The sequence below is a fragment of the Delphinus delphis genome, chromosome 17 (genome assembly GCF_949987515.2).
Source record: "Delphinus delphis chromosome 17, mDelDel1.2, whole genome shotgun sequence".
Taxonomy (NCBI): domain Eukaryota; kingdom Metazoa; phylum Chordata; class Mammalia; order Artiodactyla; family Delphinidae; genus Delphinus; species Delphinus delphis.
The window spans coordinates 61,481,133-61,500,631 of record NC_082699.1 but is presented as its reverse complement, the minus strand read 5'-3'; the positions used below and the strand labels follow the sequence as shown (position 1 = coordinate 61,500,631).

General features: G+C 39.4%; 1 long non-coding RNA gene across 1 annotated transcript; it reads left to right on the top strand.

The window, feature by feature from the left end:
- Nucleotides 1-1,459: 1,459 nt before the first annotated feature.
- Nucleotides 1,460-18,882, top strand: LOC132440369 (uncharacterized). Its single transcript, XR_009522555.1, has 3 exons — nucleotides 1,460-1,538; nucleotides 3,366-3,575; nucleotides 18,762-18,882. It is a non-coding gene; the product is annotated as an uncharacterized lncRNA (long non-coding RNA).
- The last annotated feature ends 617 nt before the right edge of the window (nucleotides 18,883-19,499 follow it).

Here is a 19,499-nt window from a genome sequence, read left to right as displayed (position 1 = left end):
CTATAAAAAGTGAGATTATATCATGCACATTACTCTACAAATGTCCTTTCTCGCTTAATAATACATCACTGATATATTTCCATATTAAGAGCTGTAGATATAACTTATTTTTCAGTAGACCCTAAATATGAATGCACTTCAAAATTTTCCAACTATTGTATTCTTCTATTCTATTATTGATGGACATTCAAATTATTCTCTTTTCTTTGCTGTGGGAGACAATGCTATTTCACCTTATTTAACTCAGCAAAATAGGCTTTTTTTCACTAGACTGAACTATGGTGTATTTTACACTTAAAATGGGTGAATTGTATGGTCTGTGAATTATATTTCAATAACGCTGTTATAACGTGTGTGTGTGTGTGTGTGTGTGTGTGTGTGTGTGTGTGTGTGTTTAATCAGTGAATCCATCCTCAGAGCCTGATCCTATGCTTGGCACATAGTATCAACTAAGAAAATATTTGTTCAATTAATTTCCCTTTGTGACACAGATTTAGAACATTAACCAAAGTAATGAGCGATTCATGAGAGGTTTATTCCAAGGCATTTACAAATCTGCAAGTTCTTAATACCATTTTTATCAGTCAGGTTCTGACAGAAAATCCACTCAAACAAGGTCATTGAGGTGAGTTTAATGAATGGACTAATTATGAGGGTAAGAGCTGATTACTGGAAACCATCATGTGGAAGAGTGCAGTAGGCTAGCAGGAGTCCTCATCTTACCCCTAAGCCTGAAGGCACAGGACTGGGAGTCACACTGGAATCTAGAGAGGGAGGTCCAGCTGGGCGAGAGGGCTGCCTGCCCCCAAAACTGAAGTGACTTCACTAGAGGAGCCTAGCCCCTACCCAAGCATGATCTGTGAGGAGTAATTCTGGGAGGATAAATGCCCCACCTCATTCTTCTCCTGTTTTTGCATCTCCCATTGTTACTCCCATTGGCCAAAACTAACTGGAGAGAAAGAAGACTCAGTGATTCTGTTGATGAAGGTCAATGTTTTTGGCCCCCGGGGCAGGATGGAAAAAGAGAGTGGAGAATAGGCAGCACAGTCCTCTAGCATATAATTCACCTCTTAAGAGATCAGGACTTGTGAATAAAAAATGGAAATAGTAATTTCAGGTATAAATTTAATACACACAGACTAGTTTGCAAGGCTGTTTTCCAGCACAGGCACCCCTTTCTTAACTCTTCAATTTTACCATCAACACTTGCAATGAGAAACAATAAAAAGATGATAACTCTTCAGTATAGGGTCATGTCTGCGCTCTGCAGTGATTAGTTCAGAGCTGATCTGTTTCAGGAATTTCCTTGGCATCAGCATCATTTATGTCCAGAGGGGCTAGAAAACAAGTCATTCCAGAAAATGACTCCATCCGAGCTTGGTGGAACTAGTGATGAGTGACGTATGATTCACTTATTTTGTCAGCAAAACATGTATTAAGTAACTGCTCTGTGACAGGACTTGTACCAGACACTGGGGAAAACACAAAGAGGAATTAGACAGAGGTCTCAAGGAAGAGCCATCTCCTGGAAGAGACAGGTAAGCAGGTGACTGCGGTTGTGTGAATTGAGTGTTGGAGCCGTAAATGGGCATTCGAGTGTAGGGCTTGTGTTTCCGGACTGGTTCCACCACCTACTACCTCTGTGGCCTTAAGCAAGTTACTTAACTTTACATGTATAATAATCATGGTGGATTACACCTTCCAAAATGGCCACAGCCATAATGCCCATCCCACGTGCAATGTGACCTTGTCTCCCCCTCCTCCCATCAAAGGTGGAATTAAGTTTACTACCCCCTTGAATTTGAGGACATCCTGGGATTGCTTTAAGCAACAGAATATGGTGAGAGTAACACTGCTAGTTCTAGATATAGCCCAGGTTCATCTGGTCTGGCAGGTTCCCCGTCTTGCTTTCTGCAACTCTTGGGACACTTCTTTTGGAAACCCAGGCACCATATTGTGAGAAGCCCAAGTCTCTGGGAGAGGCCATGCATAGGTATTTTGTATGTTACACACACCCCCCAAAAAAATGTTCCTAACATTTTTTTTCTCCCACTTTAGCAGAGTTTCAAGAGCCATGCTCCTAAAAACAATGGGATCCCCTTACCCAGATATGCTTCAACCACTATAATTAAAAATGATAGTTGTTTCCCAAATCCCAGAAAAGGTAAAATTAATGGATAGAATTTTCTATGTTTTAGTTTTTTCTCTCATAAAATTTTCCTAGGTGATGATTTCACTTATGTATACTGAAATCTAAAAGTCAGATTCAGACTTTGCTCAAAAGGATATAGCACCTTATTTTATTTATTTTATTTATTTATTTATTTTTGCGGTACGCGGGCCTCTCACTGTTGCGGCCTCTCCCGCCGCGGAGCACAGGCTCCGGACGCGCAGGCTCAGCGGCCATGGCTCACGGGCCCAGCCGCTCCGGGGCATGTGGGATTTTCCCGGACCGGGGCACGAACCCGTGTCCGCTGCATCGGCAGGCGAACTCTCAACCACTGTGCCACCAGGGAAGCCCCAGCACCTTATTTTAATTGTGATATATGAATACATCTTGAGGTTCTAAAAAGATCATCATGACTTTGGGATAAACTACAACCTGCCGTGAGAGACCGAGTGCCACTAGTGTGGGGAATCATTTGCTTTTCTTTTTGTAAACTCTGGGCTATTTTGCAGGACACGACATAGAAGACAGTTTCAATATGCTGGCAGGTTAATTTGTTTGAAGAAAGACTCCTGTGGAGGAACTTGGGAAAGAATCATTTGAAAACTGAAGAAGCAGACATACTATCTACAGATTTTAGATTTTTGATTACCGACGCATCTTTAATGATATGTTGGGAACATATTCTCAATATATTGACTATATTTTTGACACAAATGGCTTTGCACTCAGTAAAAGATAACAAAACATAAATTTGGGTTGCAGTCATCAACTACAGAACATAGAAGAAATGTGAGCCTCATTTAACTTATTTATAGAATAGGGATATAATAGGTTTAGAAAGATTCCACAAGACCACATATGCAAAGTACCTAGGGGAGTGCCTGGCAGAAGGTGGTCAGAGCACATTAGCTTCTGTTCTCCTGTGTACCTGTCCCCAGCTGCTGTGAGCATTCACTGTTAGCAGCTCACAGCTGCCTGTCCCCGTCTCAGGCAAGGAAAGACACCTAGCCCAGGAAGGTACACACCATGGAGCCAATGACTGATCGAGTACAGTTTTTTGTACAGGAGTACAAAAAACTGACTTTGATGTGGGATCTCTCTGATGTTCCAGAGGGACCCTGTGGGTAAAGCCAAGACTAGACTTTACCTTAATATCCTTTCTTGGTGCCTTCCTTCTTCCTTTGTTTCCTTATAGGTTCTTCCTGAAAAGTGTTCCTTCAATAAATAACCTTTGGGCTTCCCTGGTGGCGCAGTGGTTGAGAGTCCGCCTGCCGATGCAGGGGACACGGGTTCGTGCACCGGTCCGGGAAGATCCCACATGCCGCGGAGCGGCTGGGCCCGTGAGCCATAGCCGATGGGCCTGCGTGTCCGGAGCCTGTGCTCCGCAACGGGAGAGACCACAACGGTGAGAGGCCCGCGTACCGCAAAATAAATAAATAAATCACCTTTATTGACCACACCAATTCCTGTTTCTAGAGAACCAGACGTGAGATACTTAACAAAGGGCCCAAGCTCAAATAATACTCCTCAAAATCTTTCAACAAGAATTCCTACAGACACTGACTAAATGCCTTTTTCTATCTCAAGTCAGTTCAGAATGCCTCCATTCTGACATGGCCCCAGGGAACTTGCTTGATTACCAGAGATCCTTCACCCAGAGAAAGCCAGTCTCATACTTGACCTGAGCTCAGCAGGGTTGATACCCCTGTGTCTCTCTGTGGACGCCATCTTACCTCTGTCCTTCTACAGTTTGTTAGGAAAGTGGAGGTTATCTAGAGCCCGGAAAGAACGTGTGAGATTTCTTGATGTGGAATAGCCTGGTTTTGAAATTGATAGGCTTCTAGAAGCAAATCTTTTCAGACTAAAGCTGGTTGATATATCTACATAGATTTTTCTTTTTTCTTTGGCTTCTCATAAAGCAGGTTCTAGAGGCTGGTAAAGTGAAGGGGAATAAAGACCTCTGTGAAAAAACATTGGGTTTAAAAATGGTTCCACGTGGTTCAAAATATGTTTTAGACATTCGGGAGCAAAAAGTGTGGACTTGATCATAATAGTGTGATTTGGAAAATGTTTCTGTCAGCAGAAAACTCCAGGGAGGAGCTGGAGGTTGTGATGCATAACCTTAAATGGTTACATGCAAGGATTGTTCTCTCTGGGGAGCCTCAGAGGAGAGAACAGGTTGACTAAAAGCGGACTTAAATGGCACAGGGTGTGAGGAATGTGTAAAAGATTTGGAGCAGTTGCTGTGGACATTTCATAAGGAACTGTTTACTGATAGATACAGGGATTATCAACAAGCAGGTAGCATCTAGTAGAAATCTGGTGGTAAGAATTTTAGTAAAGCCAAATTCATTCATTCTGTCATGTATGCATTCAACAATATTAAGTGTCTTCTATGTACTGGGTACACAAAGATGAGTAATAACCCTTAGGGAGGTTTCCACACTTAAAGGCCAGCTATAAGAATGGATCCAGGCTTATTTCACTTAGCATAACGTCCTCAGCCTTCATGCATGTTGTTACATATGGCAGGACTTCCTTCCTTTTTTATGGCTGATTAATATCCCATTTATGCATACACACATTTTCTTACCCATTCATCCATCAGTGGACATTTAGGTTGTTTCCACTTATGTGAGGTGTCTAAAATAGTCAGACTCATAGAAGCAGAAAGAATGATGGTTGCCAGGGGCTGGGGTTGGGAAAAATGGAGAGATGTGGTTTAATGGGTGTGAATGCAAGAAAAATAAGTTCTAGAGATCTGCATACCACATTGTGTTCGTAGATAACAATAGTGTACTTACACTTGAAAATTTGTTAAGAGGTTTGATCTCATGTTATGTATTCTTACCACAATCGAAAAAAAAATAATGGAACCCAGGAGCATCTTGATCTTGGATTTAACAAGAAAGCTAAATGAAAACTTGAGGGAAGAAGGATTCTAAGGTTCTCGGAAGAGCTTGGGTTAGAAAACTTGTGAAGCTAGGAGAAAGTTAAAGTATGGAGAAAATGAAAAGAAACTGAGGGTTGTAAGTCGCACTGAGCACAGAGCAGGGAGAGGTGCCAATAGAGGGAGTTAGGGACAGAGGATGATTTCACAATTTGCTGCCCTGAACATGGATGATTAAAGTTTAGGAAGCTCTCGTTTGGGGAATACATATTTTCTCAAACTTTTTCTTCGTCTACCCCATACATACAGAATTTTGTATGCGCTGATCAACTTCACCCTCCCCTGCTCAGTAGGCATTACACTCTATCCTGGTCAATCTAATTTTTTTTTTCTAAAAGCATAATTAGGAAAATAAAAAAGGGAGAGAGGACTTGAGGCATGGGAGGAAATGGGAAAGAGTCGTTCTTCACGCTCTCTACTGTTATCAAGAATCTGAGGACTAAGTAGGGCAGAGAGTGAAACTCAAAAGAAAAGATCATTTCTCTAATGATTAGTGATGTTGAGCATCCTTTCATGTGTTTGTTGGCAGTCTGTATATCTTCTTTAGAGAAATATCTATGTAAGTCTTCTGCCCATTTTTGGATTGGGTTGTTTGTTTTTTTGATATTGAGCAGATGAGCTGCTTGTATATTTTAGAGATTAATCCTTTGTCAGTTGCTTCATTTGCAAATATTTTCTCCCATTCTGAAGGTTGTCTTTTCGTCTTGTTTGTGGTTTCCTTTGCTGTGCAGAAGCTTTTAAGTTTCATTAGGTCCCATTTGTTTATTTTTGTTTTTATTTCCATTTCTGTAGGAGGTGGGTCAAAAAGGATCTTGCTGTGATTTAAGTCATAGAGTTTCCTTAAAAAACTAAAAATAGAACTACCATACAACCCAGCAATCCCACTACTGGGCATATACCCTGAGAAAAACATAATTCAAAAAGAGTCATGTACCACAATGTTCATTGCAGCTCTATTTACAATAGCCAGGACATGGAAGCAACCTAAGTGTCCATCGACATATGAATGGATAAAGACGATGTGGCACATATGTACAATTGAATATTACTCAGCCATAAAAAGAAACGAAATTGAGTTATTTGTAGTGAGGTGGATGGACCTAGAGTCTGTCATACAGAGTGAAGTAAGTCAGAAAGAGAAAAACAAATACCGTATGCTAACACATATATATGGAATCTAAAAAAAAAAAAAAAGGTTCTGAAGAGCCTAGGGGCAGGACAGGAATAAAGATGCAGACGTAGAGAATGGACTTGAGGACATGGGGAGTGAGAAGGGTAAGCTGGGATGAAGTGAGAGTGACATGGACATATATACACTACCAAATGTAAAATAGATAGCTAGTGGGAAGCAGCCGCATAGCACAGGGAGATCAGCTCCAGCTCGGTGCTTTGTGTCCACCTAGAGGGGTGAGATAGGGAGGGTGGGAGGGAGATGCAAGAGGGAGGAAATATGGGGATATACATATATGCATGGCTGATTCACTTTGTTATACAGCAGAAACTAACACACCATTGTAAAGCAATTATACTCCAATAAAGATGTTTTAAAAAAAAGGAAAATATCAGTGAAGCTAGGACAATCTACATATTAAAGAGCTGAGAGAGACACACGTGAAAGAAAAAAAAATCTGGCAAAATGACAGAATGAGAGAGAGAGAAGGTCGGGGACATCTCTTTTGGAACAGCTATAAGGTGGGAGAGTGGAAAAGAAGAAAAAGGGGATTTAAAAAAGTTTTGCCCTGCATTATTGACTAAATCTTTCCTAAGGGATAAAAGTAATACACTGAATTATTTTAGTAATGATTGTTATAACTGAACTCTTTCTTTGATTGCCACATTTAGTTGAGACTGGGTCACATTAATCTTGAGATTTATTCAGGATACAGAAGATCTATCATTGAATATAACTTTAAATTGGCCCATGAGGATCAAATATTACTTATAATCACCTCCCAATTTGCATATGCAAACTGAAGATCACAGCTATTAGCTGACTTGCCCATGTCACAATATGAGCAAGTGATAATACTCAAATTTGCCAGACTCTGTGGCTCCGAGTTTTCTGCTGCTCCAAAATGGACCAGCTCCAAATGAGCACTTAGTTTAAGGAGTAATAGTCTTGTATGTGCGTAACTACAATGGAATGGCACATAGCTCAATAAAATTAGAAAAAAAGGACAAATGTAAAACCTGTTGATCTGTAGATGGTGATATCTGGGCAGACAATGAGGTAATGAAAAAATCAGGAGCCAGAATTACACAGCATTTATTCATCTCTCATCACATTATCATCACTTACTCCAATAAAGATTTATTCCCTAATGAATATGAGAAAAAATCCTGGGGTTGATGCCCAGAAGAAAGAGAATGGTTCAGAAAGGTGGTATAAATTTACCAATAGCGGGGTTGTTAGGCAATGGTGGGAGAATAGCAGAATTGCTTTCTACTCCGTGAAATAAGATGGGTGGGGGGGAGGTAAGTGGGAGAAACTACCATTTATTGTTTTTAAGAGTGCAGAACTTGAGATAATTTCTCTGAAACTTCTAAACTTTCTGTAATGATGCTATATTATTTTCTGACTTTTAGAACTATCTTAAAATGAAAGCTATCATATGGGTTCCAGAAAGTAAGTTTTAATTCTGTTATTTACTAAGTGTATGACCCTTGGCAAGTTACCTAACTGTTGGCAGTCTGGGTTTCTTGATCTGTAAAATAAGACTTATGATAATATCATTCTATTAAGGTCATTATGAGGTATTATTTTTTTAATCTTATTTAGGTAATATATGTGTAAAGAATTCTATAAACTAAAAATCATACCACGAATGCTAGTTTTACTAATAATGGAAGAAATTCTGTGTTCATATAGCATTGTAATTATTTTTGTATTTCATAATTCTCATAGCTATTCTGTCTAATGCCCAGTATTCTACCAAACTGATGTATTGTAAGTCATTTAGGATGTGGATTTAAGTGATTTGACTTAGATCACCCAGGAAGTGTTGGCACCACGATATGAACACGGTTCTCTTTGACCTCAAAGCTTATGTGATTAATACAATATTCCCTAGAAATGGAAATAACTGCTGTATTTATTCAAAACCTCATAAGGAAAATAAGGAATGAAAGATAACTCGGCAAGGATAGGGCATAAATCTAGAACTCTCAATGTTCTCAGCTAGGGAAAGAAGGAGGATTGTGTAAGTGTGTGTATGTGTGTGTGTGCATTGGGTATGGGAAAAAATTAAAAGTATAAACATAAGTTCTTCCTTGGACCAGATGACCAAGGAAAAAGGGACTAGGTGCAGTCTGCATTTTAGAATCAAGTCTTCAGGTATCTTTAGCTCAAGATTCAGGTAGCATCCCCTTTGACAAATAAGAAGGGATGTTGGCTTGTTCATGCCAGGACTGGTCCAGAGAGCCACATGCTCACCTGGGCTGTGCGGTTGGTGATGTGGAACGCTTTTTTTTTTTTTTTCCTGGTACGCGGGCCTCTCACTGTTGTGGCCTCTCCCGTTGCGGAGCACAGGCTCCGGACGCGCAGGCTCAGCGGCCATGGCTCACGGGCCCAGCCGCTCCGCGGCATGTGGGATCTTCCCGGACCGGGGCACGAACCCGTGTTCCCTGCATCGGCAGGCGGACTCTCAACCACTGAGCCGCCAGGGAAGCCCTGTGGAACCCTTTTGAAATAACGTTTGTTCCCTTTCAACTGCTATTCTATTATTCTTCGGAGTTCTTTTCTCTCCCAGAAAGCCACAGCCTTGAGTATTGCTTCAATAATACAGACCAACTTGGCAATGGAAGAAGACAGACAGCTGTTACAGATTCAGTATGAAACAGTTACAAAAAAGACTTCAAATCTTTGAGGAAACTGATCTTGCATTTTGGTCTGTTCTCCAAAGAGAAAGAAAAATGTCATCTCCTTGGAATGGGGGACGTGAGATGTATTGTCCTTCTCCAGATTGTGTTTAGAAACTGTGGGCCAACCTTTCATTCACCAACTACCCAATGTAACCAGAGCAGGATGCCCAGAGCCACAGTGGCAGGAATGCGTTAGCTTACCAACTTTCTACTTTACGGTCCTCCAAAACGTCCCAGCTCCACCCTCTTTCCCACTTGGCCGGCCTGTACAGAGGCCCAGGCCCCGCCATCTTGGTCACCTCACGGAGTTGTGGTTGAAGGGATCAACAACGTCTGTTAGTACCCACTGAATGCAGAGTGCTCTGTTGGGCCTACCAAGTGGGAGCAAACAAAGTGAAATTATGAAGGTGCGCTAAGGATAGAAAACTAGACAAAATACCGTCCCTCTTCTTAGGGAGCACGCAGTCTGTTTGGGAGGGAAGCTACAAAGTCAAATGCCCACACGGGGACCAGGCAGGTGAGGTTAGTGAGGGAAGAAGTCCACATGGGGACTGTGGTATATTCTGCAGAGGAATTCCTCTTTGTAAAGGGGCATCCACAAGTCAATTCCAGAAAGTTCTTGCTCTGCAGGAGGATGAAACAGTATGGCCTGATGTTTCAAGAGATACCAGAAATCCAGAATTACTATTTTTTATTATGGAAAAATCTCCAGGTTTTTTTTTTTTTTTTTTTTGTCAACTGAAGTGTTATTTTAAATAAAGCATTGTTTGGGTAAAAATAAAAGACACATAGAGGTTGGATACAGCTTGTGGGAAATTACTGTGTGACTTCCAAGGGGAGACAGATAAGAGAAAGAGTGACCGTAAAGCAATTTGGTGGGTGTTAAGACAGGGGAGGTCTGCGGGCTTTGCAAGCAAAGGCAAGGCACTAGTCTAGATAAGGGAAGTCAGAATAGGCTTTCTGGAGGGGGTGACGTGTGTGAATTGTGTCTGCTCAGTACTGGCTGTTAGAGGGACGTGCAGAGGAGGGTGAGTTCTTGGCTAAGGAGTCTACATGCAGAGGCAGGGATGTGCATGAAGCAGGATTTGCTGGGGTAACTGGAACTTATTGAGAGGGACTGAAGCACCGCACACATCTAGGAAGTGCTGAGGAATGAAGCTTGAGAATTAAGTTGCTGCCAGATCACAAAGAGCCTTGAACATCCTGCTAAGGATTTTGCTTTTCGTTCTGCAGCATTAGGCTGCTTTTGAGTAAATTTAAGCAGAGGATTAACATCATCCGACTTGAGATGTAGAAAGACTCTGCTGATGGAAAAAGAACAAAAACAGGGTAAGTCTGGTGTTTCTTTAGAGGCTCTTTCAGTGTTTGAGTGAGAAGTAATGAGTGTTTGAATCATAACAGTGGCAACAGAAATATACAAGAGAGATTCGAGCAATATTTAGGAGGTATAGGAGTTAGTTTCAATGGGACTTGATGAGGAAAGTAAGAGAGAGTAATGAGTCCAGAAAGTCTCCCAACCTTCTGGCTTGGGGGATTGAGTTGATGGTGCCCAAAAGAAGGGGAGGGGTGCAGGAGGAGGAGTAGGTTTTGACTTGGAAGCTAAGCAGTTTAGTTTTGGACCGGAGCTCCTGGCAGGTGATGTAGGTTTGGGTTTCTCGGCTCCATTTATTAATAAAGGCAGGGGAGTGAGTGCGTGTGATCACCCCGAAGATGGAGGGTTGGACCCTAGTGAACACCTCAGCTGGGGATGGTGGGTCAAAGTGGAGGCATCTAAAAGAAGCAGCCATAGAGGTAGTAGGAAAACCAGGGGTGTGATACTCTGCTAACGGACTACAGAGACTCAGGGAGGAAGTGGGGTACACAACCAAATGCTGTTGAAAAGGCTGATACACAGAGGTTGATAAATATTTGTCTATCGAATCTAGCATTAGGATGGTCATAGTTGATCTTGGCAATGGCAGTGTTAGGGATGGTGGGGGAAGAACCTGGCTGAAAATTGAAGAAGGCGATGGAGGTGAAATAGTGGAAACAGTGAGTATTGAATACCCTTTGTAAACTAGTTTGGTTATAAAGGGGATGAGAAGTAAAGGGTGATAATGAAAGGACTGTATATGGTAAAGGGAGTAGTAATTTTTAAACATGAAAAAGGCTTAGAAATACTTGTGTGTCGACACAAAAGAGCTGATACAAATGGGGAGCGCAGCTGCTGAAGAGAGACGGATGATTGGTACAGAGAGCAGCGCAAGATGGGTGACCAGATGGTCGTGTGCCACGTTTCACCCTCAGTCTATTGTCCCGCTTGTGTTTTGGTCACCTTGCTTTGTGCTTTTCTCTCAGCCTCTGGTTCTTGTCCTCTTTGGTTCTCATGACATGTTTGCTGGTATCTTCAGGCAATTTCTCTGGTTGTGGTGGTGTCTGGGAGTGGCTTACAAGGACCAAGAAGGCAGACACCATCTTACATTTCTGTACACGGAATTGCGACTTATAAACCAAGAACAAACAGGATCTACAGAAAGTTAATTTTTATACCTTTTAATAAAAGAATACTAAGAACGTTCTAATTTTTGCAGAGACAAAGTCAATAAATGCAGTTAGAGATGTGGTCCTTGGCTCCTGATAACCTGGCAAGTGTAGCAGTACATGTGCCCCTTGGCTGCCATTATTACTTTAATTAAATTGCAAATTGAACTGTAAATTTTGTGCCCCATTTTTCTAAGTGGCCAGGATTCTCTAAAGGAAGAAAGCAGAGAAGCTCATGATCTGGTGAAGGATTGAGAGCTGATTCACCAACCTCCATCTTGATATTTTATAGCTGGCATTCACATAGCTCAGGAGCTCTGTTTTGGTTGATTTTTATGCTAAAAAGTTTCAACTGCTACAAGTGCCAAAACTCTCAGGGCTTCTCAGAAAAAATGGCTGATTCCAAGCCTGGGGCGGGGAAAATGCAACAGGAGCCCAGAACATCTTCTCCAGGAAACAAGGGAATGCTCAAAGAAGGATGGAGACTTGTCAAAGGGACTGAGCAGCCAGTTTGAATTGCCTCTTGCTGGGAAAATGGGAATGATAGTAATAGGTGGAAATGTATACATTTGTATAAATAAGTGGTAATGTATACATTTGTGTAAAATAAAAAACTAGATTTCATATAGACATAAATAAATATATGAACAGATTGAAAGTTTGGTGAGGAATGGGATTATTTACATCGTTTCAAACCACTTTGCCCTCAAATATTTATTAATTTCAATGGGAAAAGAGTTACTTAGCAGTAGAGAAAACTAGAAGACACCATCTAAAATAAGTGACAAAGTGACTATGATCAGCAATGATATTACTGGGACAGTCGATGAAAGTTAAATGAAGCCTGAAGATTGATGGAAGGTATGGCTCGGTGCTAACTTCCAGATTTTGCTGGTTGCTTTGTGGCTTTGTAGGAGATGTCTTTGTTTGTAGGACATGACACTTGGGAGGTTGGAGCATCATGCTTGCAATTGAATCTTAAATGGTTCATCAAAGAGTTCTTTGCACTGTATTTTTCTGTAAATTTGTGATTATTCCAAAATAAAGACTATATATATATTATTTTTTAGGGCAGTTTACAGTTCACAGAAAGATTGAGGAGATGGTACAGAGAGTTCCCCTTTACTTCCTGCACCCACATATGCACGGGTTTCCCCGTTATCAATATCCCCCACCATAGTGGTACATTTGTTATAATAGATGAACCTACATTGACAGACACATCATTATCACCCAAGGTTCATAGTTTACATTATGGTTCACTCTTGGTGTTGTACATTCCATGGGGTTGGACAAATGTATAATGACATGTATTCATCATTATGATATCATATAGAGTATTTTCACTACCTTAAAATTTCTCTGTCCTCTGCCTAATCATCCCTTTCCGCATTCCAACCCTTGACAACCACTAATCTTTTTACTGCCTCCGTAGTTTTGCCTTTTCCAGAATGTCATATAGTTATAATCATATAGTATGTACCCTTTTCAGATTGCCTTCTTTCACTCAGTAATATATATTTAAGTTACCTCTATGTCTTTTTATGGCTTGATAGCCCATTTCTTTTTAGCGGCATAATATTTCATCATCTGGATGTACCACACTTTATCCATTCACCTACAGAAGGACATCTTGGTTGCTTCCAAGTCTTGGCAATTATAAATAAAACTGCTATAAACATCCATGTGCAGGTTTTTGTGTGGACATAGGTTTTCAACTTCTTTGGGTAAATACCAAGGAGCACGATTGCTGGATTGTATGGCAAGAGTATGTTTACTTTTGTAAGAAATCACCAAACTGTCTTCCATAGTGATGGTACCATTTTGCATTCCCACCAACAATGAATGGGAATTCCTGTTGCTCCATGTGCTTGTCAGCATTTGGTGTTGTCTGTGTTCTGGATTTTGGCCACTCTAGTGGCTGTGTAGTGATATCTCATTGTTGCTAAAATAATAGATTTTTAAAAAGAACATTCCTCTCTGTCGCCAACAGAGATTCTTCAGGAAGTCTACAAGAGCTTCTAAGAATTGTCTACTTTAATAAGTTCCTGGAAAAGTTTAATGCAAACAAGAGTGCAGTACTTTGAAAAATGGTGGAATAAATAATGCAAACAAAAAGGAAGCCATCAGTCAGAGATAGATGTGCAGATCAAACCCGTTTAAACACAGAATGAATTAGGAGGCATGAAAATCCTAGCCTTTTCTTAGATTCATCATATGAATTAAGAGGTGAAAATCCTAGCCTTTTGCTTAGATTCGTCATAGTCAACGGACTTCCAGGCAGGGAATGTGGGTTCACCTTATGACATGAATATGCTCATTTTTTTCTAGATGAGGAAACTTAACCCCAGATGGCTTAAATAAGCTCCCCAAGAATGCATTTTCCAGATTTCTGGCCCCTCTGACACCTAAATCCAGGCTCCTTTCTCCATGTCAGATTCATCTCTTCCCCATACCCCTACTCCTATAATGACCCGAGAAAAAGGTCTCAAAGTCAGTGTTTTTCATGTCTTTTTTCCATTTTTTTCCCCTGTCAATGGCTTACTGGACTCAGCAGCTCCCCAGGGCACACTTGTTTGGAGCTAGAGGTGTGGGTGATGGCAACACCAGGGTGTGCTTGGATTAACTCTTCGGATGTACTGCCCAGGTCAGTTTAACAGGCTCTTTGGATAACACAGCAGTATTTGGCCTCAGGTGCTTCCAAGCAAAGGAAGGAAATGGCATGAACTTCAAAGTGAGCTCTTGCACAGTGCGTGTGCCACGTGTACTGATCGTTTATTAGTACTTTAATAGTTGTCAATTAATCTCAGACATACATGGAGACCAAGACTAGTTGGAGATGTGGGGACAGCCTGCTTTCACCCTTGTTTCCTGGAAAGTTAGAACATTTCCCAGTCTTAGTGCTCAGAAGTTTAGGGTCAACCTGGAGTATATGCTTATTTTCAAAGCTTTAAACAGACCTGAGCTTGTTCTTGGGTCTTTTCCTTGATCAAATTAGTGTTATTTTATTTATGTCTCATATATTTTATAAATGTTTATAAAACATTTGTGTATTTTATAAATGTTTATAAAACATTTATATATTTTATAAATGTTTTCAATTCATTTTTCTACTCTATAATCTTTTTTAAAAAGCAACTTAACTGGGGTATAATTTACATACAATAAATGCACCTTTAAAATGCAGTTTGATGGGATTTTAGAGATGTAAACATCCATATAACCATAACGTCAGTTAAGATACGGGATATTTCTACCAGCCCAGAAAGTTCTCTTATATTCTTTTGCAGTCATTTCCTCCCTATCCAGGGGCACTCACTGATAAAATTTCTATTACCATTACTTTTGCCTGTTTTCAAGAGTTGATGTAAATAGAATCATACGTTATATACTCTTAGGTCTAGTTTCTTTTGCTTAGCATAATTTTTCCGAGATCCATCCATAGTTTTGCATCTGTCAGTAGTTCATTATTATTCTTTTCCTGTCTTTAATATAACAATTTTTTAAATTGAAGTATAGTTGATTTACAATGTTGTGTTAGCTTCTGCTCTATAGCAAAGTGTTTCAGTTAACATATATATATATATACATTCTTTTTTAATATTCTTTTCCATTATGGTTTATCACAGGATATTGAATATAGTTCCTTGTGCTGTACAGTAGGACCTTGTTGTATATCCATTCTATATATGAGTTTGCATCTGTTAACCCCAAACTCCCACTCGATCCCTCCCCCATCTCTCCTCCTCCTTAGCAACCACAAGTTTATCCTCTATGTCTGTGAGTCTAATATAACTTAAAGTTTACATAATTTATTAAAATTTTTTAAATTTTGAAATAATTCAGACTTACTGAAAATTGGCCAAAACATTACATCCAGCTTCTCCTTATGTTAACATCTAGGAAATATATGTATTTCTACTAATCCATGTATACACATATCACTATATTTATTACTGTATCTATCAGTCTGTATTTACATAAATATAGGTAGAAATGCAGAGTCTAATATACACACAGATTAGAAGAAGCATGAGGTCATATTGGTGTCTCTGACTCCAATCCAGCAGTCTCACAGGGTTCATTCTAACATCTCTCCTTTGTTAATTTGCAACTTCTTTCTCTGACAGTGAGAAACCTGGTTCTCATAATCTACAGTTTATTTACTAAATTGTTCAATCCTAGTCTATGTGTAAAGTCATTTCAGAATAGTTATCCATACCCCTGTAAGAAACAAAATTTTCAACTAGAGTCCAGAGTTTGCATACAGTTTTTATCTTTAACCGTACTGTATATAGTCAAAACATTTTCTTTTTCTACAGGTGTGTCAAGAAGTGATTCCTCCCAGCCCCAAACACTTTTTTACAAAGATATTTAGGCCAGCTTATTTCTTCCCCATCCCCTCCAGTTGGGTTGTGTCATTAATTTGTAATAAATTTAGATTCATTTGTTATAGTCTGCATTTAATCTTTCTCCCTGCTGTCCTGGTTGAGTGTTTACATTTTGCGAACGGTAAAATTCACTCTTTGTTGGTCTAGTCCTATGAGTTTTAAAAAGTGCAGAGAGTTGTGTGTCCACCACCACAGTAACATCATCCTAGCAGTTACATCACCCTAGTAATTCATTATTTTTTAGTAGTATTCCATTGAAAAAATAAATCATAATTTATTTATTCATTTACTTGTTGCTAGATATTAGGATTCTTTCCAGGCTTGGCTCTTATAGATATGGCTGCAGTGAAATTCTTATGCAAGCCTTTTTGTGGACACAGGTTTTTATTTATCTTGGTTAGATACCTAGAAGTGGAGTTGCCATATCATAAGTAAAGAGTATGTTTATTTTTTTAAAAAACCTACTAGGGCTTCCCTGGTGGCGCAGTGGTTGAGAGTCCGCCTGCCGATGCAGGGGACGCGGGTTCGTGCCCCGGTCCGGGAACATCCCACATGCCGCGGAGCGGCTGGGCCCGTGAGCCATGGCCGCTGAGCCTGTGCGTCCGGAGCCTGTGCTCCGCAACGGGAAAGGCCGCAACAGTGAGAGGCCCGCGTACCGCAAAAAAAAAAAAAAAAAAACCTACTAAAATCTTTTCCAAAGTGGTTGTACAATTTCATGCTAACTAGGGATGATGAATGAGCATTCCAGTTCCTCCACACTATCATCATTTTGTGCTATAAGTTTTTAATTTTAGCCATTCTAAAATTAAAAGACTATCTCATGTGGTTTTAAGTTGCATTTCCTGCTGGCTAGTGATGTTGAACATGCTTTCATGGCTATTAGCCCATACCCTTAACCACACCTGCAGAGTCACTTGTCATATTCATATATTGTTGTGGAGTTAGGGCATGGATGTGTTTGAGAGCCCATTATTCTGCTTATCATATATGGTGTGGATGTACCAGAGCGTGTTAACCATGCACTTGTTAAAGGACATCTTGGTTGTTTCCAGTTTCTGTTATGTATAAAGCATCTGTAAACATTTGTGTGCAGGTTTCTATACGAGCATGTTTTCATTACTCTGGGATAAATGAATAGGAGTGCAATTACTGAGTTGTATGGTTGTTACCTATTTAATTGTTAAGAAAAATTTCCACCTGATTTTACAGAGTTACCGTACCATATCACATTTCTACCAGCAACGTACAAGTGATCATTTCTCCACATCTTTTCAGCATTTGGTGTTGTCACTACTTTTTATGAGTGATTCTGATAGGTGTGTAGCAATATCCCATGATGGTTTTAATTTAAATTTCCCTTAGGGTTAATGTTGTTGACTATCTTTTCATGTGCTTAATTTTCCAACTGTGTGCTCTCTTTGGTGAAAAATCTCTTCATATCTCTTGCCTAATTTCTAATTGAATTGTTGGCTTTTTAACGTTGAGTTTTTAGAATTCTTTATATATTCCAGATAATAGTTCTTTGTCAGATTTGTGGTTTGTTAATGTTTTACCCACTCTACAGCTTGTCTTTTTATCCTCTTGTCAGGATCTTTTGCAGAGCAAATTGTCTGTAATTTTGAAAAGTTTCAATTTATTGGTTTTTCCTTTTGTGGGTCATACTTTTAGTGTCACGTTTAAGAACTCTTTGTCTAGCCTTAGATCTTGAACATGTTCTCCTATATTTTTTGAAACATTTTGTAGTTTTATATTTACATCTTAGTTTGTGGTCTGTTTTGAGTTAATTTTTTTGTAAGGTGTGAGATTTGGGTTGGGGTTTATTTTTTGTCCACTGATGCCCACTTGGTTCAGTGCCATTGTTAAAAAGGCTATCTTTCCCCCATTAAATTGCTTTTGTACCTTTGTGAAAAATCACTTTTATATGTCTATTCCTCTGCCAGTACTACACAGTCTTGATAATGTTCTGGTTTTTCAAAAACTGTTTTAGCTACTCTCTTTCCTTTGCCTCCCTATATAATTTTAGAGTACTGTTGACTATATCTACAAAAAAATCTTGCTAGGATTTTGATAGCAAATACATTAAGCCTTTGTATCAGTTTGGGGAGAACTGACACCTTCACTATGCTGAGTCTTTCAATCCATGAACGTGATATGTCCCTTCATTTATTTTATAACATAGATTCTATACGTGTTTTGTTAGATTCACACCTTAGTATTTATTTTTTTCTCCTAGAGATTGTAAATAGCATTGCATTTTTAGTTTTGGTTTCCACGTGTTCATTGCCAGCACATAGAAATGAAATTGATTTTTGTATGTTTATGTTATATCCTAGAACTTTACTGAACTCATTAATTCTAGGAGATTTTTGGAGATTCCTTGAAATTGGTGTTAATTTTTCTTTGAATGTTTTATAGAATTTCCCAGTGAAGTCATCTGGGCCTGAGCTTTTCTTTGAATGTAGATTTTTTTCCTTTAATTAATAATTTAATATCTTTATTTGTTGTAAGTCTGTTAATGGTTTCTATTTATTCTTGAGTCAGTTTCAGTTGTTTGTGTTCCCTTATATCTATTCTGTATTTCATTATTTATACTCTACTCTTCATTGGTTTTTTTCTGCTTGGTTTGAGTTTTGTCTGCAGTTCTTTCTCCAGTGTCTTAAGGTAAAATTGAGGGTTTTGATATGCGTTGTTCTTGTTTTCTTTTAATGTAGGCATTTACAGCTGGACATTTTCCTCTAGGCATTGTTTTAGTGCATCCCACAATTTTTGCTATGTTGTGTCTTCATTTTCGTTCATCTTGAAGTATTTTTCTGATTTCCCTTGTGGTTTCTTTTTTGACCCACTGGATATTTAAAAATGTGTTGTTTAGGGCTTGCCTGGTGACGCAGTGGTTAAAAATCTGCCTGCCAATGCAGGGGACACGGGTTTGAGCCCTGGTCCGGGAAGATCCCACGTGTTGCAGACTAACTAAGCCTGTGAGCCACAGTTACTGAAGACCACACGCCTAGAGCCTGTGCTCCGCAACAAGAGAAGCCACCAAAATGAGAAGCCTGCGCACCGCAACGAAGACCCAACACAGCCAAAACTAAATAAAATAAAATATTTTAGAAAGCATGTGTTATTTAATTTTCATCTATTTGTTAATATCCAAAAATTTCTGTTATTGATCTCTCATTTTCTCTCTGCTGTAGTCTGAGAATTAAAAAAAATTTCTTTATATAAGCTCTTCCTAAATTGGCTTTCTTCTCTCTTAAGCCTAGCTAACTTTAGGACTCAAACCAGTTTCCAAGTTCCTTTTTTGCTGCTTTATTTTCATATTTATTCTTCTGTTATGTTGCCTCTTTAAAATGTAAGAAGTTAGTTATCAAAAACTTAGGTTATAAAATACTAACAGTAAGTAGTATATACCACCTCCTACTTTCCTGTGCCTGTGTACACTCCAGTACAATGCCTGACTCCTAGTAACTGTTGGTTGAAGATTTTCTATCTTCTATATTTTCTGTCAAAGTGGTTTACGCATAGTTGGAGATTTGGAAATAGTGTTTGTTTAATGAAGAATTTGCTGGGGGTAGAGGGAAAGTGGGGAGTTGAGTTTTCTTAGCAAATA